Genomic DNA, 13,581 nt, shown 5'->3' with positions numbered 1-13,581 from the left:
CCTCAGATTTAAAGCTGGAAGGTCTGATTCTAGCTTATTATAAAATTCTTTTGATCTTCAAAACTACAAGAACTTCACCACCATGGACTAGCTAATGGTCACAATTTTCTGAGTTCAGATCCTAAAAGAAATTGGAGGTTTTTTTTTTTTCAATTTTTGGAAAGACTGTGACAGAAGCCCTTCTTGGTATGACAGGAACTGACCAGGTCTTATTTATGGACATCAGAGGTAACAAGAAATTCCCATTTCTGTAACACATTAAGATTCACAATAGTTTCTTCACAATAGCCTGAGGTTAGTGCTAAAATGACTCCTATCTTGCAGATTAAAAAAAGGTTCAGAGAAATGAAATAACTTTAGTAGGATCAGGTAGTTTAGCACCTCAGGCCTTCTAACTCCAAGGCCTATACTCCCTGCTATACTAAGATGACCTGAGCCGATTAGTTCCTAAACACTATTGTTATTACAAATATGAAAAATTTGATGTTCTTGAGGGCAAAATTAGGAAGTGACTAAAAAAAAGTTGACTTTAGAATTCTCATGCTCCCTTTGTTTCTCCCATCCCCCTTAAAAATACACACACATACACTCCTCCCAGTATCTTAATTGTGCTACTTTCCAGCTGTCTAGGGCTCTACACCACAGGCTCCTACTCTGATCTCACCTTCTTGGGTAATACACTAAGGTTGGCTTTCTAATCGTTCTGTTCTCTCCTCTCCAATGTAACAGCTAGCTACTCTGATAAAGGCATTTTAGTATTATTTTCATTGTTGCTTATGAGTCTGCAGGATTTAGTGTCTTCCCAACCCTTCCAGTTAAGATACATAGATAGACATAGATGTGTAACTTTCTATAGAGAGAGGGATGGATATATATTTCTCTTCTCTTCTCTCTCTCTCTTTGTGTGTATACACATATATTATATATCAAATAAAATATTTTTATTTCAAAAGATGACTAAAATGTAATGATAGATAGAATAAAAAAAAGAGAGAGGAAAGAAAGAAAGAAGGAAAAGAGAAAAGAAAAAGAGAAAGGAAAGAAAGGGAAGAAAAGGAAAGAAAGGAAAGGGAAGGAAGGAAGCAAGGAAGAGAGGGAAGGAAAGAAGAGAGGGAAGGAAGGAAGAGAAGAAGGAAGGAAGAGAGGGAAGGAAGGAAGAGAGGAAAGAAAATGGATAGATACAGATATAGATATAGGAATACACTGTGAAAATATTGGAATCTGCAGATCTCTGAGAAATTGTTTTTTTTTTTTTTTTAATTAGGTAAGGAGGCCTATTATAATCCCACAGCTGAGGCAGCTGCCTATTTTACATATGCAATAGCTTTCATCTTGCTACTAAAGGTGTAGTGATGGGGTTTTTGTTTGTTTGTTTCTCCTGCATGCTCAGTGTTGGAAACAGGCCTAGAACTCCGGTAATCCAAAGCTTGGCACTTGAGGTAGCCAGAAATGTTAATACTTGAGAAGTTGTGCCTAGTTGCTCATAGTGTGGAAGGATTTTGAAATGCTTAGTAATTAAAGCCTAAAGTCATTCACCTTGGAGGCAGTAGATATAGCAGAAAGAATGATGAATCCATATCAGAAGTAGGTTATGTTTCAGATTGTGACATTCTCTTGCTTTGTGGTTTTGAGTAAGTTATTCTAGTTCTCTGGACCTCATTTTTCTTGTCTACAGAAGAGGCAACTGGAGTATGATGAGGGGAAAAATCAGGAGACCTTGGTGCAAATCTCAGCTCTTCAGCTTACTACCCATAAATCAATTGCTTTACCTCTTTGAGATTCAGCTTCCTCTTCTATAAAATGGTGGGGTTGGAGGAGAAGACAGCTGAGATCCCTCTCTACTCCAAATGTATGATTGTATGGCTATATATAATAGAACATATTTATGGGATGCTTTAAGATTCACAAATATTTTTCTCACAACAATTAGAGATATTAATTAACTTGCCTAGACTCACAGAAAAAAAAATATTAAAGCAAGAACTTGACCTCAGGCTTTCTTCCTCGAAGACCAAATCTCTATCACCTTGTTTAGGTAACCACTAAGATCCCTTCTAGCCTCAACATTCTATGATTAAAATGAGACATCCCTCCTAGGAAGCTCAATTTCAACATAGCCTGTAATGGTATGATAGAAATTCTATGACATCTATAAGAAGGTACCAAATAGTAACTTCCTTGAAGACTCAAACTACAACTGACAGTAAAGTTCTCTAAATATCTTAAAAATGCTTCTTGTGGGAGTCAATCTTTATGACATACTTGTCAATGATCATCTCAGTAATATGTCTTGCATTCATAAATGTCAATCACAATAAACCCATGCTTACTTTCCTTTCCAGGGTGATTCTTACCAGGATCTTCTGTAAGATTCTGCACAGAGGAAAAGAATTCCCTTCAGTGTACTAGAAGCTTTCCTATTCTTTATATATTTTATGAGTACTAGCACTCAGCTGATTGATTCACAGTGCAAGGACAATCCTATGTCCCTTTTCTAGTATATCTTTCCTTGTTGATATCAGTTGGTATTCTAGAATAAAATTTAAACCTGTTTTTACTCACCATGCATTTCTCTGTGGCTTTTTATATAACTTGCAAACTTGATTCCTGAGAGACTAAAATATCCCACAATTCATAACCATGTAGCATCACTAAAAGAACATTTGTTTAAAAAGAGGAAACCAGGGACTGAATGAAATCAATGAATAACAATTTCCTAACTGCAAAGCAGTCTATATATTCAATTTGGGGTCTAACTCATTCTTTACAGTATCTTATCCTGATATATGTATTAACATATCAACTTAATAGGCTAGCCACCTAACTATATATCATCCATACTCTAATCAATTGACATTTTATGTCCATTCAGCTTATCTCTTATGAATTATTAAGCTTGTCTCATGTAAGTAGCTCTATCTCCCTGAAATATCCCTGAAAGTGTTCTGAGGCTTGATGTATTTGGTTCAAAACATAACGCTAAATCATCATTATCATTATTATTATTACCATCATCATTAAGCACAACCACCACCATAAAGAGTGTGCCTAAAATCAATTCAATAAATGATCCAAACATTCTGGAGAACTATGCTCAAAGGGCTATAAAACTGTGCATACCCTTTGATACAGCAGTGTTTATACTGGAGCTGTATCCCAAAGAGATCTTAAAAGAGGGAAAAGGACCCACATGTACAAAAATATTTGTAGGAATCCTTTTTTGTAGTAGCAAAGAACTGGAAAATGAGTGGATGCCCATCAGCTGGGGAATGACTGAATAAGTTATGGTATATGAATATAAGGGAATATTATTGTTCTATAAAAAATGATGAACAGGATGATTTCAGAAAATCCTGGAAAGATTTACATGAACTGATGCTAAATGAAGTGAACAGAACAGAGTATTGTACACAGTAATAAGAAGTCTATGTGATGATCAATTGTGATAGACTTGACTCTTATCAACAGTGAGGAGATTCAAGGAATTTTCAAAAGATTTGTGATGGACAGTGCCATCCATATCCAAAGAGAAAACTATGGAGATAGAATATGGATAAAAGCATGGTATTTTCACGATTTTTGGTTATTGTTATTTGTTTTTCTTTCTTTTCAGTGTTGATATCATTTGTTGTTGTGATCTGATTTTTCTTGTACAGCGTGACAAATATGGAAATGTCTTTAGAAGAATTGTACATGTTTAACCTATTTTTGATTGCTTGCTGTCAAGGGAAAGGAGGTGGGGAAAGAGAAGAAGAAAAAATTGGAACATAAGATTTTGCAAAGATGAATGTTGAAAATTATCTTTGCATGCATTTGGAAAAATAAAATATTATTTAAAAATTTTTAATAAAATCAATTCAATAAGCAATACTGAGAATATAATATTAGTTTTTATCAGTAGATTAAAACAATCTTATAGAAAGCCTGGACTGAGGTCTAGTTTGGCCAGATCACTTAGAGATGAAGTTAGAAAGAGAATAACATATAGACAAAAATGAAATTTTCCAGAAAGTCAGAACACCTAGATTGAACCTCAGTTCTAAAATTTAATAATTTCATAATCATAGACAGGACCTCTCTGTGATAATTCCTCAATCACTCTGTCCGAGTCAAACAATGCATATTTGACAAAGTTTTGTTGATATATATATTATTTGCAACCCAACAACTCTATCCAGACAACCATTTTATAATCTTCTATATTTTGTACCACTATACCTTGAATATTTTATTTGTCTTTCATTTCCAAAGAAGACTAATGATGTCACAGGTGATAGCTTTTTTTTTTTTTTGATTTGTCTTCTATGTAATTTCCTAATTATACAGAACTTTTCCCCCTTAATGGTAACAAAAGAAAAAAGTGAACTTATTTTTAGTTAATTCGAGATTTACATAATACAAAGATTCATTTCATAATTTAGCAGGATTTTGTATGTTTGTTTTTCTACTTTTGAGGTGTTACAGATTTTTCTCTTCTGATTAATTTTGTTTAACTATATAACTATAAAGATACCCCCTTAAAATCTTGTGCTGAGAGAGCCTTGTTCAGTTGGGTTCTTCAAAACCACAAAACTTATCAACATGGTATCATCTACCCAGTAAGCAATTTTCTATTTAACTTATGTAAGTAAACTAAAGGAAGAATAGAGAAGACAGCATGAGATTTTTAATTCAATACAAGTTAATTGTGATTTAAAGGACACTACACACCAAACAAAACAACAACAATACAACCCATGCCTTTAATGAACTTACATTTTCAGAAGCACTAGGTCTTTCTAACAAATTGCTTTATTATTATAAACAAAACTGCTCAGAAGCTGACTCTATCACCTACTCTTGCTCATCCTCAGTTTCCTCCTGTGTAAAATGAGAGTTGATCTAGATAATCCTCAAAGTTCTTTCCAGCTTTAAGTCTAATGGAAACTATGAATACTTCTATTATCTTCCTTGAAAGGTTGCTATAAAGTGGGAAAATACTTTGAAAATCATAAAGTTCTATAAAAATATGACTTGCTAAACTGTTAGCTCTCAAGCACTATTATTATGGTGAGGAATAAAGCATCAAAAACTGCAGTTAGGATCTCAATTCCAATACAATTCATTGGGTGCGTGTGTGGAAATATTCATATATGGTAATCACACAAGAATATTTCTAAATAAACCATAGCAACAAGAAGAGTAATACAGAGAATGAGGATTTATTCAAGTATTGAAAGGATGCAGAATAAAAGAATAAACACAGTTAGTAAGAACTAATCAGAAAAGCTTATTATAGGAAGTGGGTTATAGACATACTGAAGAAAAGCAGCTTCAAAACTCTCAGGAACTTATAAATAAATCAAACCATTTCTAAGGAGAAATTCATGAGAATTCTACTAGAGATAAAAAGAAACTGATAGCAAAGACTTTCAGAAGCTAAAAAACCTTTTGTCTCATGTCCTTCCTAAGCTTGAGCCCACTTTTTTTCTGTATGCATTTGTGTGAATGTTCTTCACTTGTAAAGGACAAAGAATAATATCATCTAAGCAAATAACTATTTTTGAAAGTAGGTCTAGGTAACAATTGATATCAACTGACAACAGAGGAAGCAGATTGATAGGAGGAGGTAACTTTGAGATGAAGTACTGGCAAAACTACCTCCACTAGCTCAGGGTGCCCTAGAACTTTGAAGAGAAAAGAAGCAAAGCACATTCTCCTCAGAGTATCAGTGTGAGTGAGGTTAGAAAAATAGCTCCACAACCAATGTAATATCATAGGAATCAACAAGTTGTGTGCTGGATATGCATTTGTAGATTGGAGGAATATTTTGAGAAATAACCAAATAGCAAATAGCAACAGAACTCCATCTACCTTAACCTGAGAAGATGAGGAGAGAACCAGTCATTTGCACACAAATATGAATTAATCACAGTTACCATAGGAATTTCAAACGTTTATTCCCAAAGAGACTGGGCTGTACCTCAATGTACTTGGAAAGTCTCATCTGTACTTTCCACTGAGTCAGTTCATCATCCAAAATCATCATCTAATCCATAATGATCAGGTGACCTGATGAAAATACTGTAATAAGGAAGGGACAAGTATAAATTGATTGATTTTTTTTATCTAGGTAAAAATGGCCATTCTTTGCCTCATTTTCTTTCTTGCCATTATTTTCATCACTAAATGAGCATTGGCTTCAGTCAAACCTATTAATGACTTTAACTTAAAAAAAGCCAAGGTCTCTCAGTGCATCTGGTCCATTTCCAGTCTTCCTGACTTATAATTAGTCACTGGATACAGATGGTTCCAGAGGAGAAAGAGAGGCAGGTGACCTTGCCCAGCCCTCCCTCATTCAAATCCAAATCACTTGCACATCATGGTATCACCTCCTTGATGCCATGATGCTTTTTTTATGCTTTTATTATACCCTGACTTTATGACATAATTTGTGCATGACAATAGCTACTGAGATACTGCCACCATAGCATTAGGTAACTAGTTGATTCATAGGACCCAAAATCAGCAACTGAAAGGGATTTCTACAGATATCTAGTTTATCTCCCTCATTTTTGCAGATGAGAAAAGTGAGGTCAGAGAGATTGTCCAAGGTGATACAAATAGTGAAACTCAGCAGTGGTATTTCATTCACTCAACTAGCAACTATTGACATAATTATTTTGGAATGCTGTAGCTAGGTTGCTTCCTTGGGGATGATTCTTGATATGTTAACGTATACATTTCAATTAGCATTCTCATAGTGTTATTTTCTTCATGCAGATTCAGTAGTTTCTTAATCTCGATCAATTATTTTACTCTCTGGAAGATAATTTGTGAGCATAGGAGGATATAAAAATTAGTAGTATATATATTAGGATACCTAATCCTGGGTATACCAGGTCTAGCTTGCATTACTTCAGAGAGCTTTTTGTATTCAGTGTGAACATTTATAACCTGGAAATAGGCTACAAGTCAGGATTTGATTTATTGTTTCATTAATTTCTTAATTAGACTTAAGAAAGTAATGGAGAAAATGGCAATAATTAAGATGAAAATCAAAATTGTATCATGCTTTGCAAATATTTATTAGCAAGCAACTGCACTTAAGTCTCCTTGAATTTGGAAAGACATTGTTACATTTACTAAAAAAAAAAAAAACAAAAGTATTCTTGAATATTGATCAACACTAAATATTGAAAAACACTAATCAGCCACTGGATAAATTTCCTTCTAACATTTCCAAGGAAATAACTTTGGGGAGAGAGAAAAGATAGCAAAAAAAGGAAATGGTTGTATATTTAAGTAATCTAAATTTTATTCTTAGATATTTTTAAGGAAAATCATCCATCTGACCTTTTTTGAGTCAATCCTTAGAGCCAAATATTTTTATGACAGGAAGTATATTTCTTTGTGAAATTCAAATGAACCAAATAGGAAGCTCTTCAGGCATTTATAAATTAGTAACTAATTTCCATCCAAAGGAATATTGCTCTTAAGATGAACTAATCAGCAAGAAAGAAAAAGATTTCCTTTGTCACTGATTTAAGTTTCTTTAAATTGGCTCATAGTGGTAAAGAAAAGAAGATTATCAATTCTAAGAACCGCCATTATTTTATAAACTCCAGGAAATGTTCCTTCAGAATCTTTTCTTTTCATTCCAAGAGTCAGACCCTCCTGCCATGAGCATGCACAGGGGATTCTTTCTTTTGTAAATAAATAAATAAAACCCAGTAAGGCAGAGCTAGATCTTCATATTAGCCAGAACTGATATGAATCCAATGCACACATACTTTTGAGACCAGTAACTTGATGGCCTAGAGGAGGATAGAGATTAAAATCTATTGGATCATACTGAATGCAGTTCAGATTAGCACTAGTCACATTTTTTTATTAAATCCTCTGCCTCTTTTTGAAAAACTACATTGGCTTAAAAGCTTATCAATTTTATTAATCATTTCCAAGAATCAGCTTTTAGTTTTATTTTCCATTTTCATAGCTTTTTTGCTTTTCAGCTATTAGTTTCTTCTCTAATTTATAATATTTTCTCTTCTATACTTATTTTAGGTTTATTTGCTGACTTTCTAATTTAAAAAAATTTATTCATTAATTCTATTTTTTAAAAGGATGTTTTAGTGATATAATTTTATCCTCTGAGGACTACTTTAATTGCATTCCAGAAACTTCAAAATTTTGTTTCCTTAATGTAATTTTCTTTCACATAACTTAGTAATTATTTCTATCATTTGTTATTTGATTCTCATTATTTAGGATTTCATCATTAAGTCTCCATTTGGGGCTGTACAATGGGGGTTACACTCCTCTTTGAAAGATGCTAGATAGCCTGTTGAAAAGTGACATCAAAAGGTAATAATGTCTTAATCTCCTGTGAATATCTAATCCCCTGTGGTATCTAATGGGACAAAAAAACCTGAATTAATTATAAAGAATAAAAAGGCCAATCCATAAGCAGCTGGCTGCCAGGGAAGAGGAGAGTGAAATTATGGAGACTTCATGGGCTTTTTCCACAATCTCTAGGATAAGTCCCTGAGCTTCCATAGAAGGTATTGATGGATGTGGAGGGCACACAATAGTACTAAGCAATTCCAGCCAAAGAATTCCCTTCATGTTACATCTGAATTTTTCCCCACTTGCAAGCTTCTTAAAACAAGAGATTTTCAGTTCCAAACCTGGCCCTGATACTTATTGCCTGGATGATTTGGGCCAACATACTAAACTTCTCCATGGCTAAAATTCCTCACTTGTAAAGCAAGGAGATTGTGAGAGACCATGACTTCCGTGGTGTCTTTCAGTTCTAAATCTATTATTCTAGTACAAAAATTTAAAATCTACAAATTCTGTTTGCACACTGGTTGTTAGTTTGTGGAAGGCCTGAGCTAAAGCTACTAAAAGAGAGCAGAACAAACATTCAAATGTATGCTATTATTTTTCTTCTCCCTCTATTACATTAACACTAGACAGCTTCATGTGCCAAAGCTTTTATTTCCACTATAATCGAGGTGGCAGCAGGGTGCAATTTGTATTTGCAATTTTTTTCTTAATTATGGGTGAATATATTCCTTTCATTGTGCTAGTTTCTAATTGCAAAATTCTAAAAGGCTATAACAAGACAGCTGGGTCCATAATGGATAGAATCCCAGGCCTGAAATCAGGAAGATTCATCTTCCTAGTTCACATCTGACTCAGACACTTACTATCTGTGTGATCCTGGGCAAGTCATTTAATCTTGTTTGTCTTGATTTCCTCATCTGTAAAATGAGCTGAAGAAGGACATGATAAACCACTCCAATATCTCTGCCAAGAAAACCCCAGATGAGGTCATGATTAGTCAGACATGACTGAAAAAACAACTAAACAGAAACAAAAATCAAAATGATAAAAGTATACTCACATCTCCCAAATTTTAAAGACAAGCAATTTTAGATTTCTTCCAAGCTAAGAATGGTAGAACAAATACTAACCTTGGAGTCAGCAGACCTAGCTTTATATCACAGCTCTACTACAACTGTTTTTAAATGCATCTGTGGTATGGTGTGCACACCATGTCTCTGGTATGGCCTCAGTTTCTACATCTATAAAATTTAACGGTTGAGCCAGCTGACCAGAACCAAATCCTATAATCATCAAAGAAAGTGTGTGGAGACTTAATAATTCACAGATCAATGATCAAAAATCAACTGTATATTCAAAGAAGAGTTAAAAGGAGCTTGAATAATGATCTAATCCAACTCTTTCCAAAATCATGAATCCCATTTGCAATATCCTTAAATCTACCATAGTTTTGGCAATATTCTAAAGCAAAAGTCAACACAGCACAAATATTGCTCATCAAGTCTATTTATCAGGGTAGAGAAAAATAACTATAGTAACCATGGCCCTAACTGAGATAATACCGAGCTTTTCTCCACTCCAATCTTGAATTTCACTATTTTCTTCCCAGAAATTACTGGCCAGAAACTTTTTGTCCTGTCATTGTTTCCCAAGGTCTACTGAGCCTTACTTCTCCCTGTTTCTTGACTCTCCAAATTCTTAAGCCTTTTCATCTGCCATGAAATAGCATTCATCTACCCTAACTAGACTTGGACTGACTTGAGATCAAGGATTGTCTTGGTTTTCCATGTGTATTTCTAATTTTTGGCAAAGTAACTAACACTTAAGTAAATACTTGACAAATAATTTTCCAAACCATTCCATAAAATTGTACATTAAGAACTAGAATAGACATGAGACTTAATCAAAATTTTCTCATTTTATGGATGAGAAAACTACTTGACCAAGCTCACATACGTACTGATTAGCAGGATGGTGAATTGAATTTCAGGGGTTTGATTCCAAATTCAACTCTCTTTCCAGTTAACTGTTTGATTTTATGTCAACATTTCCCATATTATTTTTTGACATTTTTTATTGCCATTTTGTTTTGTTTTTAGTTTGTTGCAGTCATTCTGTAGGCTTTCATTTGACACATGCTTTCTCCTTACTATATCTCCATAATCAGTTTTCCTATATTGCTCTGAATTCTTCATGTGTCATTTATTATAGCACAGTGCATGATCCATTGTATAACTGTGTTGTATTATATATTCTATTTTTATATACCATATTTATATACCATATGTTGCTCATCTATTGCCCAATCTTTGGGCACATAGTTCATTTACAGCCTTTTGCATTTGTAAATAGTGCTGCTTTGAACATTTTAGTTTAAATGAGTCCTTTCTTACAAACAACCTAGCAAATTACATGTAGAAGTTAGTAAATTGATTACAGTGGGACTTAACCTGGACCTCCAGTAAATGAGAATGATTTGGGTCAATGTAGATTTAGTTCAGGAGGATCTTCCTCCTAAGCAGGAGTAACAGCACTAAAAAAGACACAAGGTAAAAATTTATTAGGAATGTATAGAGAATAAGTAGGCGGTTGGGAGGGATAGATCCATTTGGAGCATAAGGTACAAATTAAATAAAAGGAGTAAACTGGCTTCTGCAGATAAGACAAAATCAGATTACAGAGGTCCTTGAAAGTTATTTTCCTAAAGAAAAATAGTGTGAGATACTGATAAGGATAATGAATTGAGGGTTGGAAAGCCTGTTTCCAATCCACTTCATTCAGTAAATAGGTATGATAAACCGTAAATTATTTCATATATTAGACTTTTTTTTAATATGTTGAGTTTTTTTAATTTTTCTTTTCTTCCTCTCTAAAATTTCTTTGTTTTAAAGAATATGTCTCTGAATTCATTCAGGTGGGGATATGGGGAGATAAAAGAAATGCAAAAATAAAAGGTATCCATAAAAATGACTTTTTAAAGTAAATAAATATGATTTTGAACTAGTTATTTAACTTCCTTATACTTTATTTTCCCAATGTGCAAAACAAGGAAGTTGACTAGAATAAAAGAGATGGAAAACAAGCTCAGATTAAAAGAAGTATTTTGCCTATGACATATTGACTTTAGGAATATTGGAAATGCATTGGAACACTGGAAATGAATTTAACAGAAGACAGCTAATCAATTGCCTTGTATATTTTCCTTTGGGCCACAAGGTGACAGTGTAGTGCACAAAGCACCAGGCCTGAACTCAGAAAGCTCTGAATTCAAATTTTATCTCAGACACAAATTTAGGGGCAAATAAGTTTTTAATCAATTTGGAACAAATGAAATAATTTGACCATTGGCTAAAGACAAATAATTGCCATAAAAACACTAAGGAACCAGGGGATCCTGCATTCTAGCAGAAGGTCATTCTACTGGTCAAACAATTGTAGCCAAACTCTATAAGAGAATCACTTAGCAAGGGAAAACAGAGAATTTCAATCCCCCAAGAGACATCACATGTCTCATTAGTGACCAGAAAAGAGGCAGGTGTGAGTTAGCTGCCGCACCTCCTGAAGCTGGCAGGAGGGCCCCTGGAGAACACTGGCTGACAACAATCTCCAAATTGGGATGCACAGGGACAAACAGAACATTACATTAAGACCTTATTACAAGGATACCAACCCTTGGAATCCAGCAGAGAACTACATCAAGGGAGAACTTCATGAGAATTCCACCAAATGAGAAAATAACTTCCAATAAGTAGAAATTGTGAGTTTACTTTTGAACCCATTCTCTCCAAGGATCTTATTTGTACAAGAAGAGAGTGCTCCCCTAATTTGAGATGTTTCTGCAACAACTATTTTTATACCTGCTTAGTATATACAATTTTTAAAAGTTGATGAACTTGAGAAATCTATATATCAGCCATATTAATATATGTATAATACATATAAATATGTATAAATATGCATGTATCTAGGTATATGTATGTGTGAATGTATATGTACATATATGTGTGTACATTCATATATATCCATGTATATATAAATATATTCATGTTTAACCATTGATTGCTTGGGGAAAGATAGGGGAAGGAAAGAGGGGAAAAGAATATAGTAAAAAATGTACAACAGAGAACAAAGAAAACCTACAAGGAAGCAAAGACAAGATGGACAGTTCTGAATTTTGATATCTTTTATTGTTATATATGCTTGATGGAAATAAAAATTTATTGTTACATATTTTGAATCCTCCCTTATGTTTTGCTGAGTACATGACATTCTTTTTCTGTCTTTATTTATTTATCAGTTAAACATTAAATTAAATTAAGCAATAAAGTTTTTAAAAGCTGATAAACAATGCACAGCACACAGTGGGAAGCTCATGAGTGACAGTACTAGAAACCCCAGCTCCTTAGGAATTTGAGTAGATCAAAGGATATGAACAGATAATTTTCAGATGAAGAAATTAAAACCATTTCTAGTCATATGAAAAGGTGCTCTAAATCATTGTTGATCAGAGAAATACAAATTAAGACAACTCTGAGATACCACTGAGGTACATACCTCTCAGATTGGCTAAGATGACAGGAAAAATAATGCTGAATGTTGGGGGTATAAGGAAAAATTGGGACATTAAAAATTGTTAATGGAATTGTGAACAAATCCAAACATTCTGGAGAGCAATCTGGAACTATGCTCAAAAAGTTATCAAACTGTGCATACAGTTGATCCAGCAATGTTTCTACTGGGCTTATATCCCAAAGAGATCTTAAAGGAGGGAAAGGGACCCATATGTGCAAAAATGTTTGTGGCAGCCCTTTTTGTAGTGGCTAGAAACTGGAAACTGAGTGGATGCCCATCAATTGGGGAGTGGCTGAATAAATTGTGGTACATGAATTTTATGGAATATTATTGTTCTGTAAGAAATGATCAGCAAGATGATTTTAGAGAGACCTGGAGAGACTTACATAAGTGAAATGAGCAGAACTAGAAGTCAACAACAAAACTACATAATAATCAATTCTGATGTAAATGGCTCTTTTCAACAGTGAGATGATACAGGCCATTTCCAAAGATCTTGTGATGATAGAGAGCCATCTACACCCAGAGAGAAAACTTTGGGAAATGAGTGTGGTTCACAGCATAGCATTTTCACTCTTTTTGTTGTTGTTGTTTGCTTGCATTTTGTTTTCTTTCTCATTTTTTTCTTTTTGATTTAATTTTTGTTGTGCAGCAAGATAACTGTAAGTATATACATAC

At 33.9% G+C, this 13,581-nt stretch overlaps 1 protein-coding gene across 1 annotated transcript in view; it reads right to left on the bottom strand.

The window, feature by feature from the left end:
• ADAMTS12 (ADAM metallopeptidase with thrombospondin type 1 motif 12) overlaps positions 1-13,581 on the bottom strand; it is a 482,021-nt gene that overhangs the window by 266,151 nt on the left and 202,289 nt on the right.

This window comes from Antechinus flavipes, chromosome 1, assembly GCF_016432865.1.
Source record: "Antechinus flavipes isolate AdamAnt ecotype Samford, QLD, Australia chromosome 1, AdamAnt_v2, whole genome shotgun sequence".
In the NCBI taxonomy this organism is placed as follows: Eukaryota; Metazoa; Chordata; class Mammalia; order Dasyuromorphia; family Dasyuridae; genus Antechinus; species Antechinus flavipes.
Note: the sequence above shows the minus strand (reverse complement) of the source record. Positions and strands in the feature narration are given on the sequence as shown.